Here is a 14,414-nt window from a genome sequence, read left to right as displayed (position 1 = left end):
CAATGTTTTCACTCTTTTCAGGGGGGAGTACAAGCAAAATACAAGTGATACTTGTAATGAAAACTAGTTTTATATACATTGTGTTTCATATTATATATATTCTTTTAACACTGATAGTCGTAACAAACAACCGTTTAAACCTAAAGAACACATTATCAGGTTGTTTGTGAAATACATTATAAATTGTTGTATTTATATTTTCACAAATGTTTTCTCACATTATAAAAGTTAAAAACATAACATTTGAGCATGGTTTTGTCCTCGGTAACAGTCCACAGAGATACGCGAGTGGAGGATAGTCATTTGATCTTTCAGTATTATTACTAGTAAATTTGTGAATCCTATAATTGGAGACACGTCCTCGTTGAACACTCCACAGAGATACACGAGTGGAGGACCGCCCCCGTAACCAGAATCTCTTAGATAGGGAGCGTGACTTGAGTGTATAGATCTATACGGGGCTGACTACCCCACACCTGGCTACTAGCTACAGCCGAACCAAAAGGTTCAAGGGTGACGAAAGTCATAGAGTGAAATGGACTACTTATTGCCATAATTAGTCTTTACTATGGTTATAGAACTCGCAATTTGGATAACAGAGATTTAAATTTTAGTAATAATGGATTTAATAACCAATTTACTTGGTATTTATTAGTTTTATAAACATGTTAAAACTAATACATTTTCAGCGTACATCTTTTACGTTACATTTGGGATTGGTGAACTAACACACACTTTACAAGGATAACCAGGTTTTCAGTATACATCCTTCACATTAGGAAAATATGGGATTTTCCTGGGATCACAGTTGAACATAACCAGAACCGTGTAACCTAACAGTTAACCAAACATTACTTTTAAAAAAATATGGGATTTTCGTGGGTCATAACATTTTCAGAAACCAGAAAGGAAACTCGTCTATTATCACAAAACAAAACCTCATATGAACTCACCAGCTTTATGCTGATTTTCAAACTGCTTGTACTCTCAGGTCCACGTTAGACAGGTACCCGATGATCCATTTTGCCGAAGATGGAGTGTATCGAAGACACGACTTGCTTTTGTTTATATTTACATATGTATAACACTATACAACTTTACTTTTGGAACAAATGCAAATTTCTATATCTAATGTAATGGTTGTTTACTTTACTTACTATGTGCATTGGATTTGATACTCAACGTGGAGTCCGCCCCAGAAATGTTTCCGCCTTCGGTTTCAGGGTGTGACAGATTGGTATCAGAGCCCTTGTTTATAGTGAATGAAGTATACCAAACCTTACATGGTATAAAAATATAAACACTAAGGGGCCTAAGTGCTCTTAACTAATAGTATCCTTCAAAGTATAAGTATTTTCGAAAGTATACAAGTATACCTAACCATCGAGATTCGTAACTTCAAGTAGAACAAAACATAATTAAATGGGTGTTGTATGCTGCAGTTAAACTTGGGCAGTTATGTAGTCGTGTCTAGGATCAATATAGCCTGGCCAACTACATTCATTAGAGACACGACCAACATGTTCTTGGCAGTGACTGTGGTGTGCGGCATGCTTAAAACTTACCCTAATACCACAAACATCGAACCAGTGTCATGACGAACCATGAAATACTATGGGAGTATTTCTCGAGCCAATCCTTTGAGAAATCCTCTTTCACGCGATGTTCCCTGATCATTCCTTACCGATAAATTATCTGTTTTGATAATTCTTTCCTGCTTTATCGCTTATTCGGAATATATATCTGTCATATCTCTTGATTCAATTCGGACTACTTATCATCCTCTCTTTCCTAATCTTATTAGATCAAGATGCCTCCCAGAAAGAGACGCAGCTCAAAGACCAACAACCCTCTGCCACCACGATCTCGTCAAATTGACGTCGTAACGCTTCAAATAGCCATTACTGCTGCAGTGACAGCCGCCGTGTCACAAATGAACCGTGGTAGTTTAGGAGGTGGTCCCCAACCCCAAAACTTAGAAAATAGCCAAGGACACCGAAAAGGGGGTTCTTATAAAGACTTCATGAGCGCAAAACCCACTTCCTTTGATGGCACTGGAGGTGTCATTTCCCTCACTCGATGGTTCGAGAAAATTGAATCCATCTTCAAAATATGTGCTTGTTCGAAGTCCGCTAATGTAAAGTTCGCAGCCTGTACCTTCAACAACAAAGCCCTGACTTGGTGGAATGGCTGAGTCAAATCTCTGACCCTACATCTAGCCAATACTATGGGTTGGGAAGCCATAAAATAACTTCTTCTAGCTGAGTACTGCCCTCGGGGTGAAATTTAGAAGTTAGAGCACGAGCACTGGAACCAGAAGATGAAGGGTTCCGATATTGCTGCATACACCACAAAGTTTGATGATCTGGCACTGCTCTGTCCCAGAATGGTTACCCCGGAGAGTAAGAAAACAGAGAGGTTTATTTGGGGGATGACCCAGCCAACAAAAGGACGCGTCTTATCTGCACGGCCGAATACTTATGATAGTGCCAAAAGTTTAGCCTAGATCCTAATTGACCACAGTGATGAAGTTGAGGAAACAATCGCCACTCCCGAACCAACCAAGACTAGTGGTGAAGTGAGAAAGTTCTAGAAGAAGAAGAAATGCCAACCTTCCCAAGGATCGTCGAAGAAATAGCAGACAGTAGCAGTCCATGCTGCTTCTACGCCCGTTGCTGCTGCTTCTGTTGTGGGTTCTACAGCCCAAACCCCTACTAGTAGGTATGTTGGTAACCTTCCCTTGTGTGAAAAGTGCAAGTACCACTATAAACCCGGCCCCTTCTGCGAGCTATCATGCACCAACTGTGGTAAAAAGGGGCACACGGTCCGATTCTGCAAGGCACCATCCCAATCTACAAATCAATCCTCTGGAGCAGGTGTTGGTCAAGCCTGCTATAATTGTGGAGAAGTTGGGCATTACAAGAGGAATTTCCCCAAGAAGGTTACAACTGATAATACCGGGAGAGTCCTAGCCATGGGACGGGAGGAGGCAGTCACCGATCCCACTGTTGTTTCGGGTACGTTCCTTCTCGACAACTCTTATGCTAGTATTCTTTTCGATTCAGGTGTTGAAAGAAGCTTTGTTAGTCATTCATTCAAGCATAATCTACAACCTAATCCCCAACCATTAACCAAAACATTTACCGTCGAGATGGCTAACGGTGAGAAAGAAAACGTTAGCGACATATTCATAAGTTGTACCCTTACCCTGAACGATCATTCATTTCCCATCGATCTTATCCCAGTCTTCATTAAGAGCTTTGATGTTATTATTGGCATAGATTGGTTGAGTTCAAATCATGCTGATATACTTTGCTACGAAAAAGCCATCTGTCTCAACCTTCCTTCGGGTCAAACTCTCATAATCTATGGCGATAAACTTAGCTCCAACCATCGCATCATTTACTGCATCAACGCTCAAAAGCTCTTGCAAAAAGAGTGTCAAGCATTCCTAGCCCATGTCATTAACGAGAAAAAGGAAATTAAAGACCTCGCTAGCATCCCCGAAGTCTATAACTTTCCTGATGTTTTTCCATAAGAGCTTCCAGGAATTCCCCCAAACGTCAGGTCGAATTTCACATTGACCTAATTCCTGGAGCTACCCCCATAGCCAAGTCTCCATATTGCCTAGGTCCAACAGAAATGCAGGAGTTATCTAGCCAACTCAATAAGTTACTCAGTAAAGCGTTCATCAGACCGAGTTCCTCCCCCAGGGGAGCTCCGGTTTTATTTGTAAAGAAGAAAGATGGATCCTTCCGGATGTGTATCGACTACCATGAGCTGAAAAAGTTGACCGTTAAGAACCGATATCCCCTTCCGCGAATAGATGATCTCTTAGATCAACTTCAGGGTGCCAGTTACTTCTCAAAGATAGACCTTCGGTCAGGTTACCATCAGTTAGGAGTTCTGGAGAGCGATGTTTCCAAGACAGCTTTCAGGACTCGGTATGGACACTACGAGTTCGTAGTGATGCCCTTCGGTCCAACCAATGCACCGGCTATGTCCATGGACCTGATGAACCGGGTGTGTCGTCCCTTCTTAGATAAGTTCGTTATCGTATTCATATACTCCAGAAGTGAAGAAGACCACAATAAACACTTGAGGTTAGTGTTGGAAACGCTTAGATCCGAGAGCTGTACGCAAAATTTTCAATGTGTGAATTCTGGATTTGGAAGGTAACTTTCCTCGGTCACGTTGTAACCGGGGAGGGTATTCATGTGGATCCATCCAAGATTAAAGCGATAGAGAATTGTTCGGCACCGAAGACACCTACATAAATCCGTCAATTCTTGGGTCTCGCCGGCTATTATCGGAGATTCATCCAGAATTTTTCCAAAATCGCCAAACCCATAACCACTCTAACACAGAAAGGTGTACCCTATCATTGGAGTGAAAAGCAAGAATCCGCGTTCCAGACGTTAAAGCAAGCCTTGTGTAGCGCACCTGTTCTGTCCCTACCCGAAGGGACAGAAGACTTCGTTGTCTATTGTGATGCGTCTAATCAGGGCTTAGGTTGTGTGCTTATGCAACGAGGAAAAGTGATTACTTATGCCTCAAGACATCTAAAAGCACACGAGGTCAACTACACCACACATGACTTGGAGTTAGGAGCCGTAGTCTTTGCACTGAAGCTTTTGAGACATTATCTCTATGGAACCAAGTGTACGATCTTCACTGACCATAAGAGCCTGCAACACATCCTCAATTAGAAAGACCTAAAGATGAGGCAACGACGATGGGTAGAGTTACTCAGCGATTATGAGTGCGAGATTCGCTACCATCCCGACAAGGCCAATGAGGTAGCAAATGCCCTTAGCCGAAAGGAAAGTTCAAATCGAAATGTGAAGACCCTATAGACATTCCCATTTATCCATGTAAATCCGAGACGCCCAGATAGAAGCCCTTAAATCCAAGAACAAATCAAGCGAAGCCTTAAGTGGAATGGATAAGAATCTTGAGATAAGGTGACAGAGTCTACTATTTCATGGACCGAATCTGGATTCCAATGTCCGGAGGATTCAGGGAGATTGTCATGGAGGAAGCACACAAGGCCAGATACTCTATTCACCCAGGTTCGGACAAGATGTACCTAGATCTCAAGAAATAATATTGGTGACCGAACATGAAAGATGATATCGCTACGTTCGTGGGCAAGTGTCTGACTTGCACCAAGGTAAAAGTTGAGTACCAGATACCCTCGGGTCTGCTCCAGCAACCCGAGATACCCGAATGGAAATGGGAGATGATTACCATGGATTTCATCACCAAGTTACCCAAGTGTCTGAGTGGTGTACGATACCATTTGGGTAATTATCGATCATTTGAGCAAATCCGCTCACTTCATCCCGATAAAAGAGTCATTCAAAACGGAAAGACTCGCGCAGATCTACATCCAAGAGGTAGTTCAACTGCACGGTGTGCTTGCGTCCATTATCTCTGACTGAGATAGCAGGTTTACCTCCAGATTTTTGGAAGTCTCTTCAGAAGGCTCTTGGAACTAACCTAGACATGAGCACGACTTATCACCCTCAGACCGACGATCAGAGTGAGAGAACTATCCAGACCCTGGAAGACAAGCTTAGGGCATGTGTCATTGATTTCGGCAAATCGTGGGACACATATTTGCCATTGATTGAATTCTCGTACAACAACAGTTACCTTACCAGCATTAAGGCTGCTCCGTTCGAGGCCCTTTACGGTCGCAAGTGCAGATCCCCTCTGTGCCGGGCCGACATAGGGGCACGCAACTAGCCAAGAGTCGATTTCCTGATAGTGCTCTCACTGGTCCTAAAATCATCCGTGAAACCACTGAAAATATCATCCATATCTGGGAAAGATTGAAAGCTTCACGAGATCGCCAAAAGAGTTACGCAGATAATCGCTGGAAACCTCTGGAATTCCAGGTTGGAGACCGTGTCCTGATGAAGGTCCCGCCCTGGAAAGGCATGGTACGCTTCAAAAAGCGTGGGAAACTTAATCCGAGGTACATTGGACCTTTCGAGATCCTCGCCAGGATCGGTCCAATAGCCTATAAACGTTGATTACCTCAAGAGCTTAGTAACATCCATCCCGTCTTCCATATCTCAAATCTCAAGAAGTGATTATCCAATGAAACCCTAGTGATTCCCATAGATGAGATCGAGATCAATGAAAACCTAAACTTTGTGGAAGAACCAATCGAAATCATGGATCAAGAGGTCAAACGCACGAAACAAAGTCGCATCCCGATAGTACATCTTTTACATTACATTTGGGATTGGTGAACTAACACACACTTTACAAGGATAACCAGGTTTCAGTATACATCTTTCACATTAGGAAAATATGGGATTTTCCTAAGATCACAATTGAACATAACCAGAACCATGTAACCTAACAGTTAACCAAAGATTACTTATAAGAAAATATGGGATTTTCTTGAGTCGTAACATTTTCAGAAACCAGAGAGGAAACTCTTATATTTTCACAAAAGAAAACCGCTTATGAACTCACCAGCTCTATGCTGATTTTCAAACTACTTGTAGTCTCAGGTCCACGTTAGACAGGTACCCGATGATCCATTTTGCCGAAGACAGAGTGTATCGAAGACACGTCTTGCTTTTGTTTATATTTACATATGTATAACACTGTACAACTTTACTTTTGGAACAAATGTAAATTTCTATATGTAATGTAATGGTTGTTTACTTTACTTACTATGTGCATTGGATTTGTTAGTCAACGTGGAGTCCGCCCCGGAAATGTTTCCGCTTCGGTTTCGGGGTGTGACAAATACATTTAAAACTTAATCTCCTAATAGTTTTTCATGGTGGCGAATTAGTGAATCGTCATTCACATACCTTCAAATTATTTGCATGTTAGATTACGGCAACCGTTTTCTAATTTTTAAATAATGTAGTTGGGTCCTAGCCCTAATTTCTCATTTGGGTGTTTAATTGTGATTCAATTCTAACTAGATTTGTCTCTTTTCTATTTCAAATGTCGAATGTAAACAACAATGCTTCCGGCTCAAATTCCTCCGGCTTGTTCTTACTCATGAATTCACTACTAGAAAAACAGCTTTTTACAACACTCATTGCGCGTTGTAAAAGGATCAGACGATGTGAAAATGCGCGTCAAGAAAGGCCTTGTCATAAAGAGAGACGACGCGCATTTACGATGCACATTTACGACGCGCATTTACGACGCACAATTATGACATGCAATACGTAGCAAGGAAGGCCCTGTCATAAAGGAAGACGACATGCATTTGCGTGTCGTAACCTACGACGCCCGTGTTTATGACACTCAATGTATATCAGAAAAGCCATGTCAAGAAAGGTCACGTCATAAATGAAGATGACACACATTTTTACGTATCGTAATTTTAAATGTTTAAAAAAAAATATTATTTATAGATTTACTAATTTTCAAATTAAATTTCCATTTAATGTCTCATAACAAAAAATAAAATATTATACAAAAAATACAATGCATTGCATAAAATTTAATGTCATACAAATAGTTGATCCATTGAAAGATAAAACAAATGAATAGAAATTGTTTTCTCCCTATACATGATTATCACATACTAAATAACAAACTTTATTTCATACTCATAAATATGATTACATTATTCATTAAAATACATATACCTACATCTTCGCCTAAAATGTTATTACATGATTCAAGTTGGCCACTTCATTGATGGATCACCAAGAGGAAGACCAACAACTGCCCTAAAATGTTCCATGATGTTTCCATACTCATGTCCTGTAACTTTAAACATTTAATAAAGTAAAATACCTCCTAAAAATAAAATTGCATAAGGAACAACACATCATAATCACAAATTACTAACAAGAATGGAAGCAGTACACTATAAATTTGTTTTACCAAGAGTGGCATGGACGATAAGGTGCTACAAGTTTGTCCAAGCTGCCAAACAAAACCCAAAACATAGGAAACTATGCAGCTGCAAAAGCCAAAACATTGGAAAAAGTTGACATAGAAAATGAAGCATGCTGCTTTTGAAGGATTTGGCAGTGCCTGTAGATAGCTAAGAGGAAAAATTTTGACATAGAAAAATGTAGCATGTTTCTTTTGAAGTGTGACATAGCTCAAGGGCAAAAAGGTAATTTGACAGAGAAATATGATTATCTTACCATGTATGAGCAGAAGGAAAACGATAAGATCTTCCATAAACTTTGTGAATCTGGATGGTAGTGCTTGTCTTTGGAGTAGCTTGAAATCCAAATTACTAACAAGAATGGAAGCAGCACACTATAAATTTGTTTTACCATGAGTGGCATGGACGATTAGGTGCTACAAGTTTGTCCAAGCTGCCAAACAAAACCCAAAACATTGGAAACTATGCAGCTGCAAAAGCCAAAACATTGGAAAAAGTTGACATAGAAAATGAAGCATGTTGCTTTTGAAGGATTTGGCAGTGCCTGCGGATAGCTAAGAGGAAAAATTTTGACATAGAAAAATGTAGCATGTTTCTTTTGAAGTGTGACATAGCTCAGGAGCAAAAAGGTAATTTGACAGAGAAACATGATTATCTTACCATGTATGAGCAGAAGGAAAACGAGAAGATCTTCCATAAACTTTGTGAATCTGGATGGTAGTGCTTGTCTTTAGAGTAGCTTGAAATCCATTCCCAAATCCAGGCGTCACCTCCTTTCAGACAGCCAATAAACATCTTCATCTCAGAAACAACTAATAAACCATGTTAATTCTTCAAGAAAATTTAAATAAATACACAAATTATATGGGCAATTTTATATAAAATGTAGCTATTTGGAATTCCGACAACCATGCAAGCTCTCTTACAATGGGGGTTACTCATTTCTAGAAGGGACCTTGAAGATTCCTCCTTGAATTACAGATAAAGGAAATGTAAGAAAAAAAATTAAGTCTCACAAAGTATATGGGCAATTTTATAAAAAATTCTATTGAAATAGATAGAAGCTTGGGAGTATTTATATTAGGTCATATCGTAAGAAGGCCCATAAACAACTTATATGATTAAACAATCCTTAATTGTTTTTCAGAGTGTGGTATTTTGTTATTAAAATGGAAGGCCCATAAACATCTATTATACCTGTCAAGCCTATCTATTCCAGCCAACAGCAACAACATTGGGACAGGAGATGACAAAAAATTTTCTGAGAGGCCTTCATACCTGAATTTTTTTTATTTACAAAAATAGAAAGTTAAACATAATAAAAAATTCCTTTAATGACTACAAATATCAAAGAGTTAATTTTTACCATCCTCTCCATTATTGTTTTGTTTCCTCCAATCATGCTCTGTGTCGATAGCTATACATACAAGAACAAGATCAATCAATTTTCACAAAAGGAATTCAATATATTTGTAAAAAATATTTACAAGGGAGTTGAATTACTAATTTTTTAAATTTTGTTTCTAAATTCCAAAAAATAATTTACAAGAATCAAGATATGTTGTATAAAAATTAGGAATGACAAAAGAAAAAAGAAATTAGCTTCAAAAAATAAAAAACCTAAACACTTACCACTGTTGTGAGTCATCATACATTACAGTCTCGGCAATCGATATTCGAGCAGAATCGATGTTTCTTAAACGGCCTGATCTCACATTCCACTCAATCTATAAGTATTTAAAAATTACAATTTAAATTTTATATATAAAAAAATTTAACAGTTTTGTACATTCGTACACCAAAGTCAGTTCATTCATGAGTGTATACTAAATGCTATATGAAGAGATACACTTACTTGGATACACTTACTTGGACATACTTACATGGATACACTTACTTGGATACAATTACTTGGATACAATTACTTGGATACACTTGCCATAATACTTTTACATAGATACCTTGTTAAAAGCATGCCTGTATATGTGTTGTTATATAAATAACATTTAAAGGACTTAGGAAGGCTAACCCGCTTTATTTCCTTTTCCCCATTAGGATGTGGTCTAGTAGGGTATCGGGTATCCATCCGAAGGTCATTTAAATATTAAGTTATATATCATGTGTACATATACGAACATAATATTTTTGATTAGTCGGTTCAGTACCTTTGGGTAGCAAAGGTATACGTTCATATATCCTTACTAAGCTATTATAGGTATAGTTTGGGCTTATATATATGATTTGGTAATAAATATGGATTTCGACCTAGCGATTCGTTGCGGAAGTCACCTTTAGTTCCAAATGTCGAATAGGGTCTACCAATAATATTATAACTTACTTACAGCGGGTCTCGTGAGAAGACTACCTACTTACTAAGACGGGACTAACATTTCCGGCACCCAACTGTTAGCAACAGAGGTAATGAACATCTACGGATGCCTACGGTTAATACTTAAATTAGGGTACCTTTACGGGACTAACCATTCCTACACCCAGCTGTTAGCTACAGAGGAGAATGATCATTTACGGACATTCAAGGGTAATATTATTTCGGCAGTCGCGATGTCGGGTTGACCCTAATACAAAAGGATAACACTTACATGGCTATATTTTCTTATTACTTTTATTTTGTGATACATCCACATAAACGACGAGGTAGACTATATATCTTGTTAATAGTAGTCATACAAGGGAAAAACCAGCTTTGTTACTTTCAAAACAGTCTAGTCTTTGTAGAAGACTACTCTTTATACTAATAGAAATCATAGGGATTTGCTAGGGTATTCAAACGCTTCAAACTACTTTTAAACAGTTCATACTTGTACAATCTTTTTGCAAATGTTTACAAGTCTTTACTTTATAGTTTTTCAAATCAAAGACACATTAATACTTATGAATTCAACAACTTTATTGTTGATACTCGCTTTCAAAATACTTGTATTCTCAGGTCACAAATAGACAGTTACGACGACCAGGTTTTGTGAAGACGTAGAAATCAAGACTCCTATTTTATTTTGATTGTTCATTATGTTGTCTTATACTATGAAAGAACATTTGTAACCAAAATTATACTATTAATGAAATGGATGATGTTGTTGCTTGTTTACTACTTTGCATTGTTATGATACATTACATGACGTCCTCCGCCCTAGAACGTTTCCGCCGTTCTAGTTTTGGGGTGTGACTGATTGGTGTCAGAACATTATTTATAGTGAATTAAGTATATCAACCCATAAAATATATACTAACTAAAAATACAATGGGATTAAAAATACTGTGACCAAGAGTTCATACTTTTAAATAATAAAATATTTAACAAAGTATATGTGCCTGCATTCATACTAAAATCTGTGTCACAATGACAAGAACAAAAGTACTACGATTGTTGAATATCACACGTAAACTCGGGGATGTATGGTCAGTCTTGGGAGTGGCATAGCCTGATCAACTATGTTGTTCCGAGGAGTGATTAGCACATGCCTAAGAATGGTTGTGATGTGTCAACAAGTCTAAAAACTTACCAACACCACTACAATGAGAAAATTATAACAGAACCCAAGTCTAAAATACCATAGGGGTGTTTTGTGTTACTATGATTACTTACTTGAGAACTAAAAAGGATCTTCATTACTAAGTTGATAGTTGCTAAGTGGATACACTAAGGATATATGTAACTAGGATGTTATAGACGTAGAATCTATGAAATTTTTGCTTTACCCCTATTCCTTGTGAATTTGGAGTTAAGGTCACTTATTCGAAGGCTTATCCTGTGTTGATTAGACATGACTGGTATGCACTTTACAAATAGCGAGGTAACTAATAAAGAATTTTCTAATAATTATCTAAAGAGTTCGTCTAATAATTATTTCCTTACCACAATTCTTGCGTATTTCCTTACCACAATTCTCGCGTAGATAACATGGTGGGACTCCATCCTCACGACAACCCGTACCTTCCGAACAAAGTCATTCCTGGATGGTTTGGAGAAGAACCAGAGAATGATCATCTGATTCCTTTGAATGATCACGAAATTGAAGACCTCGCGGATGATGACAACTCCGAACCCAAAGTTGAGAACCTACCCTAGGTAGCTCCCATTCCAAATCCTAACCCTCGTTCGAATTTTCATGGCCCGACGCCTCCTTGGGTAGAATGCTTGGAAACATGGAGCCAAGGACAGGATCAGCCCAAGTCATTTAATGGAGACCGAAGATTTTATGACCTGAGCAATAGGGGCTCAGTAGACAGAATCTTGCAAATCATGGTCCGCAGAGTGGCCCGAAATCAGATTCAAGGCAGGACATCCCTACATCAAATCACAGAAGTTGTTGCCAATGCAAGAATGCATACACTTCACACCATTCGTCTGGAAGATGCTCGTAAGAGATCTGAAAGAGACCATAAAACCCTGCTTCAAGCACTGGCTAAATCACGAGCCGAAGTCATAAAACCTCGAGTACGCTAGAGGGTGTATGAAAGACACCTGCTTGATATGGAACGTCAACTTGCTGAGCTAAGAGTTCACCAAAGGTATGATTGTCACCAATAGGACATACTTTACTTTCCTTATTGTTTTAAAGAACCGTGTTCCTGTCTACGTACTATGTGGCATTTTCTATGAAACTGACTTTTACTGTAGGTACTTTTAGTTAGGCCTTTATGCGATCAAAACTTTTGCTACTCCAGATATGATGTAAGACCTTCTTCAAGGTCAAATTTCCCTGAACTTAGTACATCTTAAACATCGATGATGTTGACAGTCGGCTAACTTCCGTGTAACACCCCCGTCTGGCACGTATCACAAAATTGTCCGCTTTGGGCCACTCGGCACGAGGACTTCCCAGGGGGTCACCCATCCCGGTACTACTCTCGCCAGAGCACGCTTAACTGCAGAGTTCTTATGGGATCTGCTGCCCTCACGGCTTTAAAACGCGTTGTGATAGGGAAGGTATCCACACCCCTTATAAGGATTGCTTAGTTCTCCTTCCCAACCGATGTGGGATCAGATATATAACCCTGAGAACAATTTTGTGATACGTGCCAGACGGGGGTGTTACAAATGGTATCAGAGCTAGGGCACGGGTCGATGTGTTTGATAGGGACATCGAACCCTATAATGGGGGGTGAAAGTGGGTTATATCTGATCCCACATCGGTTGGGAAGGAGAACTAAGCATTCCTTATAAGGGGTGTGGATACCTTCCCTATCACAACGCGTTTTAAAGTCGTGAGGGCAGCAGATCTTATAAGAACTCTGCAGTTAAGCGTGCTCGGGCGGGAGTAGTACCGGGATGGGTGACCCCCTGGGAAGTCCTCGTGTCGAGTGGCCCAAAGCGGACAATATTGTGATACGTGCCAGAGGGGGATGTTACATTCCGTGTCACGTTTTTGTTCAAATACTGTCATCATATTTTCATTAGAGTCTATCTGAAACATGCTTTAGTCAGGACATTGGACTATAGTAATTTAACTCCGGAGACATTTCCAAGTCTCTTACAGTGGTTGGATCATATTATCCACCAACCTATAGTAACTCGGCGCGAATGACAAATGTCTTGAGACTTGTCTACGAACTTACTTCTACTCCTTACTAGGACTGCATCATAAGGATGTAGGTCAAACCTTCGTGAACATACTTCCATTCTGTACTAGGACTGCATCATAGGGATGTAGGTCAAACCTTCAAGAACTTAATCTTACTGTTTCATTGAACGATCGACGTACATCCATGGTCAATAGTAGCCTTTACAAGGAAATCTTAGTTCATCAAAAAAGATTCGTAAGAAGATTAATGTCATGATCTTCCTCGCTTATACATTCCCGAGTTATATATAACAAAGACATGGTAGACAATAGAATGTGAGATTTCTAACGTAGTTTCTTTTCCTCGTTGGGATGTGGGAGTAGAGTAGATACACACATTTTATTATCCGCCGCATATTGATTCTATCATAATGTATATGAGCTAAGTTTTCATTTATAATAACTCCTGTCTAGGCTTGAATCAAAATGATACAAGAACCGTCCGGACAGTTTAACGACTACTCAGCAACATAATGAAAAGACCAAGCTTCTCACCTTTGGGAGCTCTGGTCTTTTTCTTCAAGAAGACAGAATCCAAGGGGTGCGATCATACCAGCACTAATGCACCAGATTCCATCAGAACTCCGCAGTTAAGCGTGCATGGGCGAGAGTAGTACTAGCATGGGTGACATTTTGGAAGTCCTCGTGGTGCACACTTTACCTCGCATAGATGAATCAGTTGAATAACCGCAAGGAACAATGTACCTTTCAGAAATGAACCTAAGATCCGAATATCACCAGTTACGAGTGTTAGTGAAGGGTGTCCCGAGGACAATCTTCCAAACTCGATGCGAACACTACGAGTCTGTAGTGATACCTCTCGGATAGGACCAATACACCCGTAGTATTCATGAACTTAATGAATATGGTACGCCATTCTTACTTGGATCAGTTTGTCATTGTCTTTTTGAATTACTTACTTATCTACTCTCGTAGTAAGAAGG

The 14,414-nt window shown here is 39.3% G+C and overlaps 2 pseudogenes; one reads left to right on the top strand and one right to left on the bottom strand.

Annotated features, from left to right (window-relative positions):
* Positions 1-12,707: 12,707 nt before the first annotated feature.
* LOC145038072 (5S ribosomal RNA) lies at positions 12,708-12,825 on the bottom strand (annotated as a pseudogene).
* Positions 12,826-14,009: 1,184 nt separating this feature from the next.
* LOC145037979 (5S ribosomal RNA) lies at positions 14,010-14,127 on the top strand (annotated as a pseudogene).
* The last annotated feature ends 287 nt before the right edge of the window (positions 14,128-14,414 follow it).

Source organism: Lactuca saligna, chromosome 3 (assembly GCF_052625555.1).
Source record: "Lactuca saligna cultivar CGN05327 chromosome 3, ASM5262555v1, whole genome shotgun sequence".
Lineage (NCBI taxonomy): Eukaryota > Viridiplantae > Streptophyta > Magnoliopsida > Asterales > Asteraceae > Lactuca > Lactuca saligna.
This window is presented reverse-complemented; position numbering and strand designations above follow the sequence as displayed.